The 24,493-nt window shown below is 45.2% G+C and overlaps 1 long non-coding RNA gene across 1 annotated transcript; it reads left to right on the top strand.

Moving 5' to 3' along the window:
• Positions 1 to 1,088: 1,088 nt before the first annotated feature.
• Positions 1,089 to 10,720, top strand: LOC115077049. The gene is made up of 3 exons (XR_003852942.1): positions 1,089 to 1,891; positions 9,739 to 9,838; positions 10,589 to 10,720. It is a non-coding gene; the product is annotated as an uncharacterized LOC115077049 (long non-coding RNA).
• Positions 10,721 to 24,493: the final 13,773 nt, after the last annotated feature.

Raw genomic sequence — 24,493 nt, 5'->3', positions numbered from 1 at the left:
AAACGTGCAGACAAAAATTGAACTGTAAACCACAAGAAGCCACACTTTACATGCAGTGCAACCATGGAAAAACAGAAACATCACCATTCCTCATAAAACAAACAAAATCAAGAAATATATATCATCTAGAGAGTAAAACCATACTATTAAAAATATTTCGAAACAGCTGACAAATAGAACATCTGGTAATTTAAAAGTCATACAAATGTTCAAAATTTCTATCACACACACATATGCACCCTGCCTTCTCATACATATACACACAGACATGCCATATGTCATACATACACACATGCTCTTTCATACATACCCACACACATAGTCATGCTCTCTCTCATACCCACACACAGACATGCTCTCTCATACATACATGCACACATAAAGACGTTCTCTCTCATATACACGCATGCTCTTTCATACATACCCACACACAGTCATGCTCTTCACACACACAGACATGCTCTCTCATACATACACGCTCTTTCATACATACCCACATAGTCATGCTCTCTCTCATACACACACGCATGCTCTTTCATACATACCCAAACACAGTCATGCTCTCTCTCATACCCACACACAGACATGCTCTCTCGTCCATACACGCACACAGAGATGTTCTCTCTCATACACACACGCTCTTTCATACATACCCACATACATAGTCATGCTCTCTCTCATACCCACACACAGACATGCTCTCTCATACATACATGCACACATAGAGACGTTCTCTCTCACACACACACGCATGCTCTTTCATACATACCCACACTCAGTCATGCTCTCTCCCTCACTGCCCCTCCCCTAGAAGCACAAGACCAACAGCAACAGCCTTCTCCTCTAGGCTCTGCAGCATGTGGTGCTCTTCCTTTTTCTTCAGGCCTGTGTGGTCTTAGCCTTCTGTTCCTAACCCCCGCGGCTTATGCTCTCCTGCTGCAGCTGAGCAGACCCTGGGCCAATGTTACTTCTTCCAGATTGGGCAGGGGCTGCGCTCCTCAGCTGCTGCTGGTTCCGGCTTTCATTGCTCTTCATTGCTGCAAAGTCCCAGGGTCAGGACTGCTGCTCTTCTGCCTCTGCTAGCAAGGGCAGAGCCTCTCCTCCTTCTCACCCGCACGGCCCAGAAGAGAAAGCACCACGGCGCAGTCCTGCACTGGCAAGAAGGAGATGCCATGCCGCTGCCACCCCGACTGGTGGCGCTCCAGGTGACTGCCCAGTTCACCTTAGTGTATCCACCAGCCCCGTGGAAGAGAGAGAAGAAAACTTGCCAGTTTGAGAAGGAAGCCCAGAATGACAGCAGGTAAAGAAAAGGGTAAAAAGTAAAGGTATTAAGTTTCTGCTACAGGTTCCAGAGGGTGGAGCCTGCCCATTTATTCATCTCCGCCCACAAAGCCCCTCCCAGCCTGGATGATGATCGTCTGAGAGGGAAAGCGAAGGAGAGAGGACGCTCACATATGGCCACCAAAATATTCCGATCAGAGACGAGCCAAAGAGCAAGCTAGGAGGACTCCTTTCTGTGCTGGGGTTGGGTTTCTTCCAGCTTGGAAATTTGTGCACCAGGAACTGATCCTGGGACACCGGAAACCTTTGTAACTTGCCCCAGGGCTCGCTCCTCTCTAGGACACCTCCTCGATCCTGTGCCTTACAGCAAAAACTGCCGCACCCAGAGAATTCTTCAAGAAGGCGCCCGGCTGCAAGGTCTCTAAACATGCACAGAAGCCCCAGGACACTTCCCGGGACAACGATTCTCGGGGTCTAATCTTTCATGTCCTCTGGAAGGAGTCGCCACTTTCTGGCTGGAGTCCAATGCTTGCAGGAGTGAGTAACATGGTTCCCTGCCACTGGGACTATGCACCTCAGTAAGGGGCCTTTCGTCCTCTGGAGTTCGGTGGTAAGTTTCTGTTTCACTAAATGTGAGATACAGGAGCCGTCGTGTTGGAAAGAGAATTTTATATTATAGGAACTATCCTTGCACCATGCAGGTTCAGAGCTACTCATGTTTTATATGTACAGTATATGCATTCATATAGCTACTATATATATATATATATATATATATATATAAAAATCTCTCTCCTATATTTTAACCAGGTTACATTGTCTGGTTTACAGTCCTCGTTGTTTAAAAGGGAAACAACATCTCTCTTTCCCTTTCACTATGTGTTTATTTTGCAGTCACTACAGCCATCCTGTGGACAAAGACAGAATTTCATTCATAAAATGTCTTAATGATTTTTGTGTAAAGCCCTTTTAACCGAGGGGTCTGTGAAGGCCGCAATCCTGCCTGGTTTTCAGGAGGAGATCCTGTTTGCCTACAAAGGAGGCCGGGTATCCAGATCTCCTGCATCTTCATCGTGGCAATCCTGAAAACCAGACTGGGTCGAGGAGAAAGTTTGGGAGCTCCCTGCACTAAAAACTTCCTTAACTGAAGACGTCAGCCCACAGTAGTTTAGCTTGTGTGGGGTAAAGGACCTTCGTGTGGTTTGAAGATGGCTCTGCACTGCTGGGGAGGGCCTCTCTACATCAGGGATTACTTAAACTCAGGAGCTAAATTCCAGCATTACAAGTGCAGTTTATTTGAGCCGCATCTACCAGAGGTCCCCAAACATCAAACATACATAAAATACATGAAAAACAACATAAAATAACACAAACTGAAGAGCCCTAGCCTGTGCAGCCTCTCATCATAGGGGAATTGTTCCATCCCCCTTTGTCGGCCCCTAGTCCGCTATGACATTTTGAGATGGAGCAACCTGAGCCGCACACCATACTCAAGGAGCAGTCGTATATAGGGGCAATTCGATATTTTCCTTTTCGATAATTTCTAACATCCTGTTTACTTTCAGAAGAATTCCTTGTTTATTTTCAAATAGCAGAGGAACAGACATTAATGGTTCAGAATGAGAAGTACTTCCATATCCAAGCATTAATGACCTCACTTGTCTGAGAGCGTAGCTTTATAGGCTCAATATTGGGAATTATAAGCTTTGTGCCAAAGGTTTGAACTGAATTTCCCTATAAAAGGACAAACTCAGTGAGCTCTTCCAATCGAGACTCCAGGGTTATGGCTTTGTCTAGCTCGGTATTCCATTACCCAACAATAGTTGATACTGGGCGGGGGGGATGACAGGTGTCCAGTTTTGTATCGATTTACGAGGCATTGAAATAAAAACTTCTTCCCTCTTTTTTCTAACTACCAGAAATTTCATTGCTTAATCACAGGAGCAGAATTGTTTAAACATTCCTTCAAACTTGGTCATGCGAGATAGAAGGAAGAAAGGAGAACACAAAAATAGAGTTTACAAAGAGACAGATCTTTCCCTGCTTCTACTAAATCTTTTTGCTAAACCTATAGCTGCACAATTAGAATATTGCAAACTTTAGATTAGGTTTATCAGCTGAGGCCAGACACCCCACCGTTTAGATAAGTACTGGGTGCGCCACATAGAGAGTAGAAGGAATGGGGTCAGCCGCCCCCAGCTTAATCTGCAGGCCTGCCGGGAGGGGGAGGTAAATACTGAATGTGAAATCCAGGGTCTGTAACTATTTTTTTTGCTGTATGTCCTTTTCTGCTACATCGATAACAAATGCCACGAAACTTCTACGTGCAGGCCTTCCGGTTAACGTCCTGTCACGGATGGACGCAGTGACGACATTCTCATTCCCTCTTCTCTTCCGCATCATTTGCTCACCTGTCCGCAGTGGTCTTTATATCACCTTCTTTCTCATTCTCATAATTAGAGGGAGATTTGGGTTGAGGTTGACAGTGTTCCCAAAGAATTTCTAATTCTTCATCTCTATCAAGTAACTGTTTATTTAGACAGGTAATTTCAGACTTTCAAGGATCATTCAGTTTTTAGCTTTTCAATTAAATGAGCCTCATGCTGCTCATAAGCATTGTCTATCTTCTGCAGCCGGGTAGAAGATAACTTCTCCTGCATTAATCTATTACAGTTTTCTTTTTTAATTTATCTGTCAACTAAAAAATGACATTTCAGAACTATTAGTAAAATGTGTACCTATCATTAAATTCATCCGATGTACCTGAAGATTGGAAGATGGCCAATGATTCCCAAATATTTAAAAGGGATCCAGGAGTGATCTGGGAAACTATAGGACTGGTGAGCCTGACTTCAGTGCCGGGAAAAATCATGTACACTTTATTCAAATGCCTTCTGAAAACCCAAGTACACTACATCTACCGGTTCACCTTTATCCACATGTTTATTAACTCCTTCAAAAAAGTGAAGCAGATTTGTGAGGCAAGACTTGCCTTGGGTAAAGCCATGCTGACTTTGTTCCATTAAACCATGTCTTTCTATTATGTTCTGTGATTCTGATGTTTAGAACACTTTCTAGTATTTTTTCCTGGCACTGAAGTCCAGGCTAACCGGTCTGTAGTTTCCCGGATCGCCTCTGGAGCCGTTTTTAAATATTGGGGTTACATTAGCTATCCTCCAGTCTTTGGGTATAATGAATTATGTTAATGATAGGTTACAAATTTTTACTAATAGGTTTGAAATTTCATTTTTTTAGTTCCTTCAGGACTCTGGGGTGTATACCATCCGGTCCAAGTGATTTACTACTCTTCAGTTTGTCAGTCAGGCCTACCACAACTTCTAGGTTCACCGTGATTTGGTTCAGTCCATCTGAATCATTACCCATGAAAACCTTTCTCCAGTATGGGTACCTCCCCAACATCCTCCTCAGTAAACATGGAAGCAAAGAAATCATTTAATCTTTCCGCGATTGCCTTATCTTTTCTACGTGCCCCTTTAACCCCTTGATCTTCTAATGGTCCAACTGACTCCCTCACAGGCTTTCTACTTCGGATAGAGTGTGCTGCGGCAGTGTGCGGTTCAGTGTGCTGCGGCAGTCAAAAAGCAAATAGAATGTTGGGAATTATTAGAAAGGAATGATGAATAAACGGAAAATGTCATAATGCTTCTGTATCGCTCCATGGTGAGACCGCACCTTGAATACTGTGTACAATTCTGGTCGCCGCATCTCAAAAAAGATATAATTGCGATGGAGAAGGTACAGAGAAGGGCTACCAAAATGATAAGGGGAATCGGAACAACTCCCCTATGAGGAAAAGACTAAAGAGGTTAGGACTTTTCAGCTTGGAGAAGAGACGACTGAGGGGGGATATGATAGAGGTGTTAAAATCATGAGAGGTCCTAGAACGGGTAGATGTGAATCGGTTATTTACTCTTTCGGATCGTAGAAAGACTAGGGGGCACTCCATGAAGTTAGCATGGGGCACATTTAAAACTAATCGGAGAAAGTTCTTTTTTACTCAACGCACAATTAAACTCTGGAATTTGTTGCCAGAGAATGTGGTTCGTGCAGTTAGTATAGCTGTGTTTAAAAAAAGGATTGGATAAGTTCTGGAGGAGAAGTCCATTACCTGCTATTTAAGTTCACTAGAGAATAGCCACTGCCATTAGCAATGGTTACATGGTATAGACTTAGTTTTTGGGTACTTGCCAGGTTCTTATGGCCTGGATTGGCCACTGTTGGAAACAGGATGCTGGGCTTGATGGACCCTTGTCTGACCCAGTATGGCATTTTCTTATGTTCTTATGTTCTTATATATTTTAGAAAGTTTTTACTGTGAGTTTTTTGCCTCTACGGCCAACTTCTTTTCAAATTCTCTTAGCCTGTCTTATAAATGTCTTACATTCAACTTGCCACACGCTTATGCATTATCCTATTTTCTTCTGTTGGATCCTTCTTCCAGTTTTTGAATGAAGATCTTTTGGCTAAAATAGCTTCATTCTCCTCCCCTTTTAACCATGCCGGTAATCATTTTGCCTTCTTTCCAGTTAGTCAGCCAGAGTGACTCACTGCTCTCTTGATAACAAGGTTGGTACCTAATCAAACCAAATCACACTACCTCAACACCTTTCCAAGGGAGTAACTGAACTTAACTTTCAATCTTTTTACTTAGGTATATGCTGCTCCTAGCTTATTTCTGGCTACTTTTTTCTTTTTTTTGTTTTTAATATACAAACACTAACTTCTGCTTACTAGCTTCCTTACAGACTATTAAAAATAAACACACTAACTACTGCTTACTAGCTGCCTTACTAACTGGACTATTTAAAAATACAAACATTCTAACTTCTGTTTATTCGCTGTCTTACTGACTATTAAAAGCACAACACACTAATAATATTCCCAAATAGTTAACTTTGCCCCAATACTTTTAAAAAAGTCAATGTCCCAAGCAAAACTTACTGATTCCTTTCAGCCACCAGCAAGGTGATCCTCTCCTCTCAGTGCTCCCACTGGATTGTAGTGTACATCATACACTACAAATGCTGGTGGAAGCAGCAATGTTCCCTTGAGTTCTTATCAAATTCAGACACAGCTGTGTGCCTTCATTTTCTCTCTCAGGCTTTAGTATAAGTTAATTGCCAAGTTTTCTCATCATAGACTTAGTGGAATAACTAAATAAACAGACTCTTGCCTGTTCGTAAACATTTCACAGTGCACGACAGTAAAATAGTTCACTGAGAGTTTGGCCTGTGGGCCTTCAAATAGTCTGTGTCTGGGTGAATAACTCTGAATCCCTACACCTATCCTCTATGTACATCCTCAGCAAAAGTAACAAAAAATGACTCCAACACCTTGGAAGCTACAGCAGGAGAAGATTAGTAGCAGATGTCATAGCAAATATACATCATGTACAAATGAAATCTTAACCTGCACCCATAGCCATATTCCCAGCTGATCAAACCAACCAGGAATTTAATAAAAGATCAATAAGACTGTGCAGCTGCAACAACCAAAAAAAGTCTGTCAGTACAAGGTCCAGGGTAACTTTCAAACAGGCACACGGGTGCACATTTGCACACATACATAGGCCTGCACCCAGGGATGCGGCTATCTTATAACCTGCGTCATATGTGCATACATGTTATAAAATAGTCTGGCCATGTGCACATGTACGCCAAATTTTAAGTGGAAGCTCAAATTCCACTTCTACCGCGCAAGTCAGGTGATTTTTAAAACGGAGCGTGCCCACGCCTCCACTGATGAATTAAGCCATGTGACCGTACCTTGGTGAATTACCTGCAGTTTGGAGGGGCATAGCAATGTGCATTGGACATTTAGTTATATAGCTTAGTGCAAACTGGGGCAAATTCTCGACACAGGGCAGCGACCTTGATGGACTAAACCTGAAAAACCAGGATTCTCTTGTTATCATAAGCGAGCTGTTGGCCCCAACAAAAGGCTTGTAAGATGTCTGTTTTGTATTTTTTACCTGAACTTTACAAACCACCTAATGTTATTTATTGTTGTGGCTTGTTTCTCTTCTGACTCAGCCTCCCTCATCAGTGTGAGAAAAGTAGTTCAGGAGTCTAAAGATGAAAGGATATGTAAGGTGTCATGTTTTGCAATGGATGTGGAGAGTGAGCCATGTGGTCCCCAATACAATGGAAAATGCAGGACGTATATCAGGCCAAATCATAGAACAACTGAGTGTTCTCAAAGTAACTTCGCTTAGTGAAAGTGTTTCCAAAACTAGGAATTTGAAAGAGAACGCCACTTCAGTCAAACTCTCACATGGTTAGATGCAGAACCTGCATGGTCAGGAACATTCAAGTATTGATGAGATCTTGAGTGTGCTGCTGTATCACTACTACTACTTAACATTTCTGTAACGCTTCACAATATATGAAATGCTGTACAAACATACAAAAAAAAGACAGTCCCTGCTCAATAGAGCTTACAATCTAATAAGACAAACATACAGGTCCACGAGACTTGGTTAAAAGAAAGTTAGTCAAGACTAAAAGCAGACAATCAGGCATAAGATTTAAAAGCAGTTTCAAAAAGATGGGTCTTTAGATAGGATTTAAACATGGCAAGAGAGGAAGCATGATGCACCAATTCAGGAAGACTATTCCAAGCACACAGTGCAGCCAGGTGGAAAGCAAAGAGTCTGGAATTGGCAGTAGTGGAGAAGAGCACAGATCGGAGTGACTTATCCAAGAGCGGAGTGCATGAGCAAGGAGGTAGAGAGAGATAAGGTGAGAGATAGTGAGGTGCTGCAGAGTGAAGGCATTTGTAGGTGAGAAAGAGGAGTTTGAACTGTATGCAGGAGCGGAAAGGGAGCCAATGCAGCGACTTCAGAAGAGGAGTTATATGAGCATAGTGACTCTGGTGAAAGATAAGTTGCACACTGAATTTAGGAAAGATTGCAGTGGAGAGAGATGACTTGCTGGGAAACCTGTGAGGAGCAGGCTGCAATAGTCTACGTGGGAAGAGATAAGAGAGTAGATAAGGGTTCTGGTAGTGTGTTCAGAAAGGAAGGGACAGATTTCGACAAGGTTATAAAGAAAGAAACAACGTATTTTAGCAGTGTTTTGGATATGCGTAGAAAAAGAGAGAGACGAGTTGAAGAGAACTCCAAGGTTATGAGCTGATGGGACAGAGATGACGACCGTGCTATCCTCAGAAACAGAAAAAGGAAGATGAGGGGAGGTGGGGGGGGGGGGGGGGGGGGTGGGGAAAGATAAGGAGCTTCATCTTGGCCATGTTGTGTTTAAGGTGGTGGTGGGACATCCAGGCAGCAATGTCAGACAGGCAGGCAGAGATTCGGGATTGGATTTCAGGTGAAATGGATTTCAGCATAAAAATGGTATTAAAAGCCATGAAAGGAAATCAGAGCACCAAGGGAATTAGTATATAGTGAGAAGAGAAGAGGGCCTAGGACAAAGCCCTGAGGCATACCAATTGATAGTGGAATGGCAGTAAAGAAGGAACCACCAGATGAAACGCTAAAAGTGCGATGGGAGAGGTAAGACGAGAACCAAGACAGGACAGAGTCCCGAAATCCAAGCAAGGACAGAGTATCAAGGAGTAGGTAGTGATCAACAGTGTCAAACGCAGCAGACAGGTCAAAGAGGATAAGGACAGAGTAAAGACCTTTGGCTTTAGCCATGAATAGGTCATTGGAAACTTTGGCAAGGGCGGTTACAGTTGAATGTAGAGGGCGAAAACCAGATTGGAATGGATCAAGAATGGCTTGAGATGTAAGAAAGTCAAGACAATGGCGGTGAACAATAGTTGGAGGCAAAAGGGAGAAGGGATATGGAATGATAGTTGCAGGACAGGTAGGATCCAGTGAGGGTTTTTTAAGAAGCACATTTGAAGGCAACGGGAACAGTAGCAGTGAAGAGTGAGATATTGAGGATGTGACAGATGGAAGGGATGACTGCAGTGGAGATGAAGCTGAGGAATTCGGTGGGGACAAGGTCAGAGGAACAAGTAGTGAATTTGATGGAAGAGAGAAGACAGGCAGTTTCCTCCACTGTGACTTCAGGAAAGGAGGAGAGAGTGGCGGAGGCCAGGGGAAGGATAGAGGAAAGAAGTGGGGGAGAGGCAGGTAAAGGTGAAATAGTTGAGAACTGAAGACTAATTTTGTACCAAGATTTGGACCCCAGCCTGAACCCCGCCACTGGGCTTGAGGTCGCTTGTTCTGGTGCTGGATGAAGTAAGTAGTCAACATGTAGTTGAAAGGATCCCCTGCATCAGTTTCTCTCTGAAGTCCAGGTCCAGAGATGCCGGGAACAATCCTGGAAGATGGTTTCTGAATTTGGAGATTCCAGGTCAAACCCAGACTGTTCCCATTTGTGTGGCCCCCACGGAGAAGGTTAGATTGCAATTATTTTGCTTTCCTGCTAAAGTTAAATAAATTGTATTCAATTTTTCTCTTTTATAAAGATCTTGCTAAGCCAGAAAATGGTAATTTTGATGGGAGCTGAGATATGCTTTCAAGGAGAATATTCAACAGGCACTGGGTGCTGTCCTATGTGCCAGGCAGGTATGTGAACATAAATAACAGTAGCACTAATTTCAAAGGCGTCCTGTTATGCTAAATAAAGAACCATGAGAACGTGACCTGCGTGTGGCTGTTCAGCACATGACTGCATGGCCTACAGCTCAGAGCTCCAAAACCCACTTGTACATCCTCTTGTTGGACGTGTGATGCCCTCGGAGTGGGGAGGTGGCATAGCTTAGTGGCTGGAGCAATGACTGTGATTCTGGAGAAGTCCTGAGATAAATTCACACTCACTGCTGCCACTGCCTTTCCTTGTGTACCCTTCCACTGGTCAAGACACTTTACCTAACCGTTTTGTGAGGCACCCTGTATGGATCCTGTGTGAGCCTTTAGTGGTACCTCACTTAATAGTTATCATTAATTTTTATCCTACCCAATGACATTTAAGTAGAATTATGTAAAGATTTGATACTTAAGTCCTCTATCCACACCTGAGTCATAAAATCTGGCCACATGGTTCCATGATAAACTCCAAAACACCACTGCTCCCCAGGACATGATCACCATACTAATTGTTTTCGTTTTTACTAGGATGGTGTTTTCTGACCTACAGTTGTCTTAAAAGCAAGGCACAAAATGAACACCTCAGCTTTCCACTTTGTAAAACAGACGTGCAGTTCAATAAATTATCAAAATGTAACTGGAGAGAGCCAGGATGCAGTAACACAGACAATTGGTGAAAATCTTTGGTGGTTCTTGACATAAACCCAATTTTTCTTGTGCATATTTCAGGTACCAGGGTACGTAACCACTGCAAGGAGACTTCAGGAACAAACTGCATTCCCTGCATGGCAGGGACATATATGGATCATCCTAGTGGCCTTACAGATTGCTTCAAATGCAAAATTTGTGATACAGGTAAGACTAGCAATTCCAGTGATGCGTTAAATCTAATTAAGGGGGCGACTTTCAGTTGTAAAGCATGAAGCTTGTCTTTAGCACACATGCAGGAGTAGTCAGAGCTTGAAAATGTATAAAGTGTGCGCATTATAAGTGCCACATGCTTTGCACCCACTGTTGAGCACGATGCAGAGAGAGAGTACATGCACTCATGAAAATGTGATATATGCACACCCATCTCTGCTCCATTTTTGGCTTCCAATTCCAACAGAAACTGCCCCTACTGGGGACGGTACCACGAACCCCTTATGTGCGGCCAGCTGTGGGTTTTCCTTCCCTCCCCTCCTGCCAGCCAGCCGTAGCAGTCCCAGTCTTCTGGCGGCAATGGATTCAGGTTCCTTCTGAAACCCCAGCGCAGAGTCCGCGCTTATCATGGCTGGGACCAGAAAGCACTGCCTTGCGCAGCATCCCCTGGCGAGGCTGAGGAGAAGACTTCAATTGGCAGTGAAAGCCAGGTAATCCCGCATGGCAGTGGGTGGTACTGCCATCAAGCTGACCCAGCTGGCTCCGATTGTTCATGGAGAGCCTGCTCCAGCCATCGCTATGTACCGTTGCGTGCGTGGCCAATCTAGCGCTGCTTTTCTTATGAGAAAATGTAACTGTAGAGTAAAAATAGGACTGGATCAGTAGGTTGAGCCATGAACATCTGGGTAATCCTTGCAGGAATGGACTGACTGAGAAACAGAAGTGCACTTACGTGAAGAACACCGTATGTGGACTGTGAAAGTGGGTTTTACTGCGCAGAACCACAAGAGGAGGACTGTGAACTGTGCCAGAGGTGGACGAGTTGTGAGCCTGGTTATTACGTGGGGAAGCCTGGTAAGGGCAATGCACTATTTCATAACTTTCGCAATCGGCACGAAATATTATGCATTTATAAAGTAAGCAGGAGTGCAGTCTGCAGTTTAGTAATGCATTACTGTGTCCCAGCTTTAAACATGAAACTCTGACGTCTCAAGTCAAAGCCCTGGTGCAGCACAGGCTTGGCCCAGATTTAAATTCAGAGTAAAAAGTTGCAACAGATCTAGGAGTCAAATTACCTGCACATTTCAGAAAAGCACATCTTTTACTAAAGGACTGAATTTCCTGCAGCGTCCTGAAGGGCAACTCTTTTCACTCAATCTGGAAAGACATGTGTACAAAATGACTGTGAGATTTTTATCCGATTCTTAAATTTTCTTCTGGGTTGGCTGGTGGCTCCGCGACAGTGCTGTGTGTTGCCACGTGGAAGGTCTCCAGTTCGATCCCTAGGTAAGCCAAGCCTGTGGATACTGCAAAGGCAACGTTCACAGCACCTGTGGGGTGGAGAGAGAGACATGGTCATCACCCAAGGGTGACACCTGGTGGCAAGATTCATTCTAAGGTTCTGGAGGGAGCTCTGGTGACCCTGGCTGGGGACACCAGAGGAGGTTTGTGAATGAAGGCTCATGGCACTGGATCCCAGCCCCGATTCCAACTGAGATACAAAGGAGCAGATGGAAAAAAAAAAAGTGTTACTTTTGGACAAAGATGTGCTCTTTCAGATGTGTGTGGCCAAAGTGACTTGCGGACATTTTTGTATTTTGTTTCCACCCTGTTTTTGCTGAAATGCAAATCTGGACCCAATGGACCAAAACCCTCATAGCCCAAGAACCCTGCAAGCCCTGGGGACGACGCGGCGCGCACAGATCAAGCTGTAGGAGCAATGATTACTCCACAGTGAAGATCGGTTCCTGTTTTAACAACAACCTGCCAGTTTCGCTCGGGTTTCTCATGTATACTGACTCTGAATTTAGTCCAATGTCAATGGCTGAGTTTGTCATGACTTCTACATTGTAGGTGGAATTGAAATTACAGTTGCTTGGCTGTGTCTTCCATTACACTACACACACATTTCTCTATATCTGGAATTGAGCATATTCTGTTAGTGCAGAGTGGAAGTCCAAGAGCTTGTTTCATGAATCATAAAATGTCACATCACACAATGTTTCTCCCTAAAATGAGATGACTTTATCTTAAAAAAAAAAAAATCATGCAAAATTCCCAGGAAAATTCCCTAATACGGCAAACATACAAAAAGTTGCTCTTGATTTCTCGGTGAAATCTCACTGTATTTCCAGTGGGAAAGTGTCAGGTGAAAATAGAAGCAGTTTTGGCATTTTGATGTGTCTAGCCCAGTGAGTCAAGAACGTGTTTCTTTATTGCAGGCACAGAAACAAAGGACACGGTTTGTGAAAGATGTCCTGATGGCACATTCTCAATGAAATATATGTCAGAAAAATGTGAGCCATGGACCAGGTGTGTGAATCGTGTCTGTTGTTCTTAGGAGAAACGGGACTCTGCTGGGGAATACAAGGAAAATATAGCTAGTGATACGGCAGCACTATAGCTTTTGGGTAAATTTTCTACTTTATCTTAAACCCTACTTCTAAATGAAGAGAGTGCTTCCTTCCAGACCCATCATAGGGAAGTAATCATAAGAACATAAGAAAATGCCATACTGGGTCAGACCAAGGGTCGTCAAGCCCAGCATCCTGTTTCCAACAGTGGCCAATCCAGGCCATAAGAATCTGGCAAGTACCCAAAAACTAAGTCTATCCCATGTAACCATTGCTAATGGCAGTGGCTATTCTCTAAGTGAACTTAATAGCAGGTAATGGACTTCTCCTCCAAGAACTTATCCAGCATACAGTTCCTATAACATGCTGCTTATTTAGGGATCAGATGTTGCTATTTGCAGGATTAAAATACTGGGCAGGCATCTGAGCCGTACTGACAAGAAATGAACCAATACGATTGACCTAGTATGGTGTTTGTTACAAATGCCTCCAGTCTGAATAATGGTGAGAATCAGCCCATTCATAGTTTTGAATAAAGTGTACATTAGGACACCTTACCCAAGTCTACATCAGGTCCGTGCAGAAGAGAGCAGAGCCGTTCAGGACTAGTCACAAACGTATTAGCGTAGTCCACTGAGAAAGTCTCACCTACAGCTTGTCCATCAGCATTAGCCAAGCGGAGTAAAACAAGGGCACCAGTGTCTTAAATCACAGTTATGTGAGCACAGAGCTTGTTTCCTTCTTGCCAAGTCAATCCTCTCTCTTCCACCCTAGGTGCAGTGATCAAAACAAGATCAAAGAAAAAGCTGGGACACTCACCTCAGATTCTGTCTGCAAAGAGAAAGATATGACTGGCGTGATCATCTCAGCTGTAACAGTCTTCATTGTTTTGATTGCCGTCATTTGTACGATTCTTCTAATTCGTTTTAGGGCACAGATAGGACACTTTGATTTACATTTTTCCGGTAAGCAGGAACCTAGATATCTGGCCCCCTTTAAAAAGAGAGAAAATGGGAGAACCCTTTAGCTAGCACCTCCATCAGGCCCATAAGGGTGGGTTTAACATAAGAGTACTCTCAAGACTGTCCGTTTGGTATCTTGTTAAGTCTCCTTACCTGTCAGTGTTACAGTGATAAACCAAACCCTGGGATGGTGCCTGTGTGTGGCTGCTCCAGGTCTCCCAACTCAGATCTGCTTTTCTAAGTAGGTTTTCAAAATATTCTACAGCTGATACCGGGCAATGGAAAAGCATGAGAGAATCTGAGGCAGTGGGCGATAGTTCAGGCTAACAACATTCAGAGGAAAAACAAAACAAAACCAAGCCTCCCTAGCTTCTCCTTTAGTTAAAGAGAAGCCACAGCTAAAGAAGCCATGGCTAGGACAGGCCTGACTCTGGTAAAGGTTTTCTAAGATGTTCCCATGCAAGAAAGCTCTGGTTCTCAGGAGCTGAACAGAGAGCAGGTGAGCCCTCTGGCTTGTCCCTTTCTCCTGCCTGTCACGTCCCCAGTCATCAGCTGGGTGCAACTGGTGGAGAGGAGTGTGGCAAGAAGAGAGGTGGATGAGGGCCAGCTCCCAGGAAATTTCACTACAACTGTGTACTTTCTAAACTGGGGAACAGGACATCATAAGAATATAAGAAACATGCCATACTGGGTCAAACCAAGGGTCCGTCAGGCCCACTATCCTGTGTCCATCACTGACCGGTCCAAGTCACAAGTACCCAAACATTAAATAGATCCCATGCTACTAATGCTAGTAACAAACAGTGGTTATTCCTTAGTGATTAATAGCAGTTTATGGACTTCTTCTCCAGGAACTTAACCAAACCACATCCTCTGGCAATGAATTCCAGAGCTTAATTGTACATTGAGTGAAAAAGAATTTTCTCCAATTTGTTTTCAATGTGCTACTTTCTAACTTCAAGGAACGACCCTTAGTCCTTCTATTAACAGAGAGACTAAGTAACCGATTCACATTTATCCATTCAAATCCTTTCATGATTTTAAACACCTCTATCATATCCCCCCTCAGCCGTCTCTTCTCCAAGCTGAACAGCCCTAACCTCTTCAGCCTTTCCTCATAGGGGAGCTGTTCCATCCCCTTTATCATTTTGGTGTGTCCCCCCCCCCCCCCCCCCCGTTCATGTGACATTATTTGATTTTGCATGCGCTCCTATGACTAAACCAAAGTGCTCTAGATAATTGAATCAAAAGAACTATTTTACCATTATAAAAGTAAAGAAAATTGGCAGCCGTATTAATTCATAATTTTAATGTGACTTAATGTAAATGAGCCAAACATGGAAAGAATAATCCCAAAAGCAACTGAGCCTAATTAAAAGAAGAGTTGTGAGAAAAATTAAGAAACTATTTGTGCTTTTCTTATAAAAATGTATTTTTAGAATCCGGTCCAAGTATGTTGCAGCCTGCAACTTCCACATTCAGCAAAGAACTGATTCCTTGCACGCTGTCTTGATTTACACAACAGAAGGGAAATGAAATTATTAATGCGTTTCTTTGTTTTCTTCTTTCTTCACAGACTTGTGTAAAAAGGTAGGCACCTTAATTCTTTTCCTTGGGGCTCCTGGAAGAGGCCTTGTTGGGAGGTGCAGCATAGCCCTGGCGTGGCACTCTGCGAAATACAGACTGCGACACTGCTGGGCCTCAGCTGTGCATGTCCAGAGGCTCTCCCTGTCCCTGCTTCTCTAGCAGACATTTTGTCAAAACCAATCCAATGGCTTTGCCTCCTCACGCCACAAATCTTCATGGTTATCGGCTGTCATATAGAAATGTGATATAGTGGGCAGATTATTTTTGTGTTTTTTTCTTATTGTTTCTATCTTGGCGGTTTGAAATTCGGTTTTTATACATTTTAATTATCTTGTACATCCATATATATATATATATATATATATATATAGCGAGTGACCAGAAAATACTAAAGACAATTATATGTACAAAAATTTAAAACATACATAATTATCTAAGCTGCTCTGCGACTACGGTAGATTTGACATGTTTCAATCACTTAGGGCCTGATTTAGCACTTTTCCCCCCATAAGCACCAAATAAGGATTAAAAAACCCCCTTAGTAAATCAAGCCCCTAGAGATAATGATGGGGGTCGCATGCTCTCCAGTTTCCATCGCGCGCCTCACTCCTCACCCATGACTTCTGTTTCGTTGCTTTTATTGCAGTAACATAGCAAACGATAGCAGATAAAGGCCTGGAAGTGCTTTTCCGTGGTGTTGGTGGATCTGGACCCTCGCAGTGATCTTGGCTGAGCTGGTTAATGTGTTTCCCTTTACAGAAAGCTCCAGGAAAAGTTGAAGAGGTTTCACTCTGTGCAGACAACACGGATGGTCGGGGGCCCAGCGCTGGCTCCAGGACACCTTGCCACAATTCTCAACGTTTCCTCCAGGGAAGCAGAAACGGACAACAGAAAACGCTTTCCATCCAAGGGCAAAGAAACCCAAAGTCAGGAGGCAGCGTTATACAGCCCCCAAAGAGTGAGTGTTTTAATCAAATAATCTGTACCGTACTCGTGCAAGTCCCTTCTGCTTACAATTCACTGCCTCCCAGTAAAGGCCTGGCCATAATTTGTCTTCCACTTACATTCAAGGCAGCTCATGCTACATCTCTTCCCTGTGTATTAGCCTATACGCCTTCCAATATCTCGCAATCCCCGGCTTGTACAACTCTCACCGCCCTCCTTCGCTTGTCTTCAGATTGTGTGTGCCTTCTCCTCTCTTGGATTCTCTCTGCTGGAAGAGTCTTTCCCCTCAAATTCACAACCTTGGCCCTCTCGCACACCCTCCTAAAATCCCAATTATTTATGCTGTCATTTCCAAGTTAGTAACTATCGGTCTTGCTTTGTGCCACGTCTCCTTACTCCATTTTTCATCGCCTTGCCCCTTTTGAGACTGAAAATGAGAGAGTCTAAGAGCTCCGCTGAAAATGGGCCCCGTTACTGTCTGCCAGAGACAGATACAGCCCACACCTCCTGTGGGGAGACATCAAGCCAGTGAGCATCGGAGGGAACACTAGATAAATCTGCAGTCATTCTTCTTTCTTTACCTAAAAGCTTTTATATTCCACCCAACCTGGACATGCAAGTCAGAGCGGATCACACTATTTTAATATTCAGCAATAATGCACATATTATTACTGCTAATGACTGCAAGCCTTATGCGGAGACAAATTTAACTGAAAGAAACACAGCTTACTGTCACTTATTTACAGCGATGTTTTAAACTGCTTTGTCTCCATATGACAGGTGGAAATGCGACTGTTATTGTGCATCAGACAGTGAATATTTCATTACCTGCAGAGGACACAGACATGGACTCAGGCGTTCACTGTTCTGAGGAGCTTTCTGATTTGACCAAACCCATTGAAGAAACTGGCAGATGAGCAGAGAAAATGGCCTTTGATCAATAAAAAGCCCTTTCTTTTGCCTCCTGGAAGAAGGAACAATCTCCATAGAATACACTTCCTCTGGGATGTCAGGGGGGCACTTTAGTGTACCTTGAGGTCAAGAAGCACGGTGAATTGGACTCTTAGTGCAGACAACTGTCATGTGAAAGACTGAGAAACTACTCCTTACCTGATAATTTCCTTTTCTTTAGGACAGTCAAAAGAATCCAAAACAGGGGGGGGCGTGGCCTGACCACCAATGTGAGCGGACGTGCGGCGGCTCGGCTCCTCTCCCCACGGACTCCTCAACCCCTAATTCCAGCTACTTTTCGCTCGTTTTTGGATGAAAATTGCCTCCTCACCTTCTGCTCCTGCAGCGGTGACTCCAGCTATGGCTAACAAACGTAAACCCACCGATCTTCGTCAGTTTTCGTATGGCAAACCGGCTATGGAGGGAGAACAAGATGGCGCCGTCGGCGGGGGCCCGGAGCGGACCGACCTAGACGACTCAGGCGAGCCTACCCCCGGGCCGGACAACCCGGAGTTGCCAGCCGCAGCCCTCCTCCTAACGAGAGAGGAGGCTCGACGCTGGTTCACTGAAATTCGCAGCGATTTAAAAACAATACAAGGCGGCCATTATGGCCTCCGTGGCAGACCTCAGAGAAGACGTGGCAGCCATGGGCAATCGCGTCGACGACGTGGAAAACAGGATTGACGGCCACGGGGACGCGATAAATACGCTGTCGACTCGACAGGACGCAACAAATACAGATATAAAAGCTTTGCAGGACAAAATTGAGGACCTGGAAAATAGAAGCAGGAGGAATAATCTTAGAATCAGAGGGGTCCCTGAATCACCTGAATTTGCTGATGCTAAACAGGTAGCTCTGCAAGTGTGCAGTTTTCTCCTACAAAATGGCAGCGAAGACCTCTCTACAGGGGCGGAGGCCCCACCGTCAGTGAGTCCTGGAGCGAGCTCATCGTGCCCTTGGTCCACGCAGGGATCATGCCCCTAGGGACATAGTGCTGTGCCTCACTAGTTTCCCAGTGAAAGAAAGCATATATGCTAGGGCTCGCCAGATGAAATCCGTAACCTGGCAGAATCATCAGATCTCTATTTTCCAAGATCTGGCGCCCTCCACGTTAAAAAAACGCTACGACCTGCGAGAGGTCACTGCGGCCCTGAGGGCCAAAGACATTCGGTACCGGTGGACATATCCCTTTGGTCTTGTGTTTCAACACCAGGGGGCCTCTCATAGGATCACGTCTGTGGCCGAGGCTGGGGAGGTTCTCACCAAGGCACAAATCCCGGTTTCTTTCTCCAGTACACAGGAGGCGGCCACAGCACCAATCAGAGATCAGGCACCACGTTGGCAAAGAGCCGGCAAAGGAGGGAAACGGCTCCGAGGTCAGCATGAAGAAAGCAGGCTACAAGAGCAGGGCCAGGGCTGATGGCCAGACGGCGCTCAGATACCTTTACTTTTGCTGGGATGGGCCGGTCTACTCCTGGCTCGCAAGGATGGTCTGATGGCTTTCCAGGGAAATTTACCTGGTTTTCAGGATTCATCCTTTGACTGGCTGGTTACAGTTATGATGTTTCTTATTGTTTATTGGATTACATGCAATTCTTCTGTTATCTAGCATGTTGCATTAGGGGTTTTACACTCATGTTCTCTCTTTCTCATGTTCATGGAGTCCGTGGGGGGGAGGGGGGTCGAAGTCGGATGTGCCTGTCTCGGATTGGGCAGCCACGTGCTCCCTGGCGAGCATTATCCCGCAGCGAGTCTGGGGTTACAGTAGGACTTCAGGGGTTGGGGACTGACCAATTGGGGGTAAATGGGGAAGAGGTAATATGGAAGTCTTATACCACCTTACATTATGGGGACTCTGGCCAGCAGGGGTCCAAGTGCACCAGGTTCCCTCGTCTATGGGGGGGGGAGGAGGATGTATGGCCTCTTTTTAGGATTCACCATGGCGACTAAATTGCTGTCCCTAAATGTTAAGGGCCTTACACCCCCAGAAAGCGTCTCTTGCTCAAGAGGGAGCTTCAGCGGCAATCCGCAGGATAGTCTTTGTTCAAGAAACGCATGTCCGAAAGCACCATGAGCGCCTTCTCCAATTTCAACAGTATCCCACTACTGGCAGCCAGCACAGCCGCACATAAATATGCTGGGGTTGGCATTTTGCTCTCCTCCTCCTGCATTCATGAGCTGCTCTCAGTTGTGAGTGACCCTAATGGCAGGTACCTATTGCTTAAAATCAAACAAGACAAGCGTATCTGTACATTATTAAATGTTTATTTTCCCGATAGTAATCAGGTGCCATTTATAGCTCAACTGCATACCCTCTTGCAGACACACACGGAGGGAGAGTTGATAGTAGGAGGCGATTTCAATTTTGTTATGGATCCTGTTAAGGACTCTAGTTCCGGCAAGACGACCCAATCAGCCACACGACAAGCCTGGCGGAGCCTTATGGACGCCTGGTGTCTAGTTGATATCTGGAGGGAGAGACATATACACTCGAGATCTTACACGTTTTACTCGTGTCCACATCATACATATACACGCATTGATTATGTTTTCACCTCAGCCACTATGCAACCCAGGGTTCAGAAGGTTGATATAGACCACATTACTTGGTCTGACCATGCCCCAGTTTGGTTATTGTACGGCATGGGAGGTGCTGGTGAGGGTCATCGGCCATGGCGGCTTAATGACAATCTCCTTAAAGATCCCTCTTTTATCACTACTGTCGATAAGCATTTAAGGGATTTTTTTCTTGAAAATCAGACGGAGGGTATGTCACCATTGACAGTATGGGAATGCTCCAAGGCAGTCATATGGGGCATTTGTATTTCCAGGGCGGCCTACTGTAATAAGGAGCGAAAGGCCCGCAGAACTCAATTACTTTTAGATCTTAGTTCTCTAACCCAGCGGCATAGCAGATCCCACTCGGAGAAGTTGTACCAGAAGATATTAGCCGTGCGCGGCCAATTACGGTCCCTCGAGGACGCTGCTATTAGCCATCACTTAACCATTTTGAAACAAAACCATTTCGAGGGCGGTAACAAGGCGGGCAAATACTTAGCTCGCCAATTACGGGTTGCCCACGCCCAAACGGTGGTCGCCAAAGTTAGTAATGTCAGTGGTACGCTGGTTACCTCTTCTGAAGAGATCCGTCAAGCCTTCACTGATTTCTATGCGCATTTATATGCACAGGGTGTTAGTGCTCCCACAGAAAACATACAGGCTTATTTGGAGAATATCGATTTGCCCCACCTGTCCCCCCTCCAGCAACAGTTCTTGGACAAGCCCATCACTCCACTGGAAGTTGTGGCGGCCATCAAAAAAATGAAACCTGGGAAGGCCCCGGGGATGGATGGCTTTACGGGGTTATATTATAAGAAATTTGCTTCTACATTAGCCAGTCCCCTTACCCAAGCTTTTAATTCTCTATTGGAAGGCTCTAAATTCACCCTTGACGCTAATACAGCGGGGATAACAGTGCTGGCCAAGCCGGGTCGTGACCCTACCCACTGCAGTTCTTATAGGCCAATATCTTTGATTAATTTAGATTTGAAGATCTTGGCTAGGGTTTTAGCCGCACGTTTGAATGGGGTGCTTCCAGAGCTCATTCATAATGATCAAGTGGGCTTCGTACCCGGCCGCTTAGCCGCAGATAATGTCCGCCGTATCGTGGATATTATCGATCTAGTGCATCATGAAGGCGTACCGGCGATACTTTTAGCGTTGGACGCCGAAAAGGCGTTCGACCTGGTGCGGTGGGAGTTCTTATTTCAGGTGCTTCATAAAATTGGATTTGGAGACTCTTTTATCTCCTGGGTTCGCCAAATGTACGACCGTCCACGCGCTAGGGTTAAGGTTAATGGTGGGTATGGTCCCCCGTTTGCGATCCAGAGGGGAACTAGACAAGGGTGTCCTTTGTCCCCACTCTTATTTGCCTTATTTTTGGAGCCCCTGGCACATAGTATTAGACACTCCGCTGCTGTACGAGGGGTGGTGAAGGGACATACTCAGTTTAAAATATCTCTGTTTGTGGACGATATCCTTTTTACTCTTACTGACCCAGGCCGGTCACTTAGGGGAGTGATGGATGAGCTGGGACACTTTACGGGGCATATCATGGAGCCAGTTGATGCTTTCTCTGTTCTGATGTCAATTAAGGTTTGACTCACATTATGTTCTTCATTTTGCTCAACGTGTATTATGCTTTATACCTTGTACTGCTTTCTTTATGGTTCCTAATAAAAACCGTTTAAATATAAAAAAAAAAAGAATCCAAAACAAATGGGTTACTCAGCAGATGGAGACAGAGACGAGGAAATGACATCATCAAGACTGATGGTTGTCTAAAATGTGGGCTCCTTGACTCAGCGAGCTAAATCTCCGTTAATTTCAGGCACCCAGTGTTTTTTCCTCTCTTCTACCAATGTTGCTTGGACTTTTGCTGCTGATGTCGGTAAAGCAAAACTCAGTAGATTTTCGTAAATTCTCTTACCAGAAACTTGATCTCACTCGAGAGGTCAACTCCAATAAAATGGCGCAGGATGATGGCACAGCCTCTGAACTCACTACAGTTTGTGACCTGTCTCTGCCTGATACAGACTTACCCACCAGAGCAGAGTTTCACAGTTGGTTCTGTGATTTAAGAAATGATCTGCAGAGCTGCAAAAAAAGAAATAATGGACTCAATAGGGGAGATGAAAGAAGAAATGGCAGACTTGGAGGTAGATTTTAAAAACATAAGCGCGCGCGAACAAAAGTACGCTGGATTTTATAAGATTTGTGCGTAGTTGCTCGTATCTTATAAAATCCGGGGTTGGCGCGTGCAAGGGGGTGCACATTTGTGCAACTTGCGTGCGCCGAGCCCTGCGCGCACTGCCCATTCCCTCCGAGGTCGCTCCAAAATCGAAGCGGCCTCGGAGGGAACTTTTTTCCTACCCCCCCCCCTACCTAAACCCCCCCTTACCTTTATCGGAGAAGTTACTACTGCCTCCGGGCAGTAGTAACTTACACACGCCAACACGGCAGGCCCCGACACAAGCCGCTGTGTCGGGGCACTCGGCCACACCCCCGGACCGCCCACATGCCCCCGGACACACCCCTGATCCCTAACCACGCCCTCTGGCCACGCCCCCGACCACCCCTTTTTGCAAGCCCCGGGACTTACACCCGTCCCGGGGCTCGGCATGCGTAGGGGGGTTTGTGTAGGTTTTCGGGGGGTACGCGCGTATCATCTACCCCTTGGGGCGCAGACTCTACAATATTGAAAATAGATCTGACTCACTTGCGAAAGAGCTTTGCCATATATGGGGAGACCATAACTCTTTGCAACAAGAATTCGCATTGCTATCTGACAAGCTTGAAGATCTTGAATAAGATTTTGGGGATTCCTGAAACCTCGGATTTTCAAGACTACTCGGCTATGGTGATACAAGTTTGCCAGTCTTTTCTAGCCACTTCAACTCAACAGGAAGCCTTACCCCCAATTAGTGTAAAGGTAGAGCGGGCTCACAGGGCTCTTGGCTAGAAACTGGTGAATTGGCCAAGAGATATAATAGGTTCACTCACTGTAGAAAAGTATTTTTCTATGTGTAAATGCGATGTATTCTCTCCTGTTTTACAAGTGTTTATGCAAATTTTTATAACCTACACGTCAAGTGGGATTAAAGTATCTCGATGCTCAGAAAAAAAAACTTTTTTAGGGAGTTGGTTGGGGTTTCTTATAATCATGTAGACAACCCTGCCTCTTTCGAGCATGTTATAATCCTAAACCTGCCAACCTCCTCCTATTTTTTGTATATATATATATATATATATATATATATGTTCATGCAAACACAAAATTTTAGTGAATGTTTTTAACAACAATTTTTTCATTCAAAATACATGGGACATCCAGCATAATATGTAGACCTGAAAAAGTCTTTGCCGCTACTCCAAAATGATTCCCGAGCTGTTTAGAAATGTCGCTTCACCACCGCTCCCACACTATTGGGTATGATGTAAATCTCTTATATATACACTTGAAGTCACACTCTTTCGACACGATGAAGACTCTATGTCTGTTCTATCACACCTCAAAGTATATTATAATCCCAACATGTACATGTTTCAGACGACCAGCGTCCTTCCTCAGGGGGTGTACCGGCAAGTGGTGTCTTGCGTTGAGTGAAAAAGAACGTTCTCCGATTAGTTTTAAATGTGCCCCATGCTAACTTCATGGAGTGCACCCTAGTCTTTCTATTATCCGAAACAGTAAATAACCGATTCACATCTACCCTGCCGGACGCGGGCGCAGTGTTAGGCAGCGCTGAGCGGCAGGAGGGCGGCGGTTCCTCGTCTGTGGAAATGGCAACAAGGCAGAAGGGGGTGGAGCTGGGTCAAAACAGGTAAAAAAAAAAAAAAAAAAAAAACCGCCTCCGGACACAGTCTGCCTCCTGCCCCGACGGGGAAGGGAGCTCAGCGGGCTCCCGGGGGAGAGCAGCTCGCCTGAGGTGAACCAGGAAGCCCCTCCCCATCTTTCTTTTTGTGTTCTGGGTGAGTGGCCTTGCCTTGTCCCGGGGTCTCTAGGCTTAACTCCCGTACAGGGCGAGCTGGGGCCGGATCTGGGCAGGCCTTAGGCGCGGGGCTGGGAGTCGGCGTCCGGTCATTTTTGGTGACTGCCGCCGGTGCAGGCTTCGCTGCGGTGTCTAGGCCCGAGGCGTAGGAGGGCCGCGGCTGGGAGTGACTGGCGGGGGCATGTTATCCCGCGCAGTCTGTCACGGCTGAGCTTGGGGTTTAGGTTTATTTGGCCGCTGGTGGCAGAGCCTGGCCGCGCCCATTCTCGGCAGGGTCCTGTCAGTCCACCCCGGCCACTCTGCGGGAAATTTGCCTCCTGTTGGGGGGAGAGTGTAGCAGCGCCAGTGCCAGGTTTCAGATACATTAGGTTTCATTAGCGTGCCTTGCTGTAAACCGTTGTGATGGTTATCTAACTTAACGA

This window comes from Rhinatrema bivittatum, chromosome 15 (genome assembly GCF_901001135.1).
Source record: "Rhinatrema bivittatum chromosome 15, aRhiBiv1.1, whole genome shotgun sequence".
Classification (NCBI taxonomy): Eukaryota; Metazoa; Chordata; class Amphibia; order Gymnophiona; family Rhinatrematidae; genus Rhinatrema; species Rhinatrema bivittatum.
Note: the sequence above shows the minus strand (reverse complement) of the source record. Positions and strands in the feature narration are given on the sequence as shown.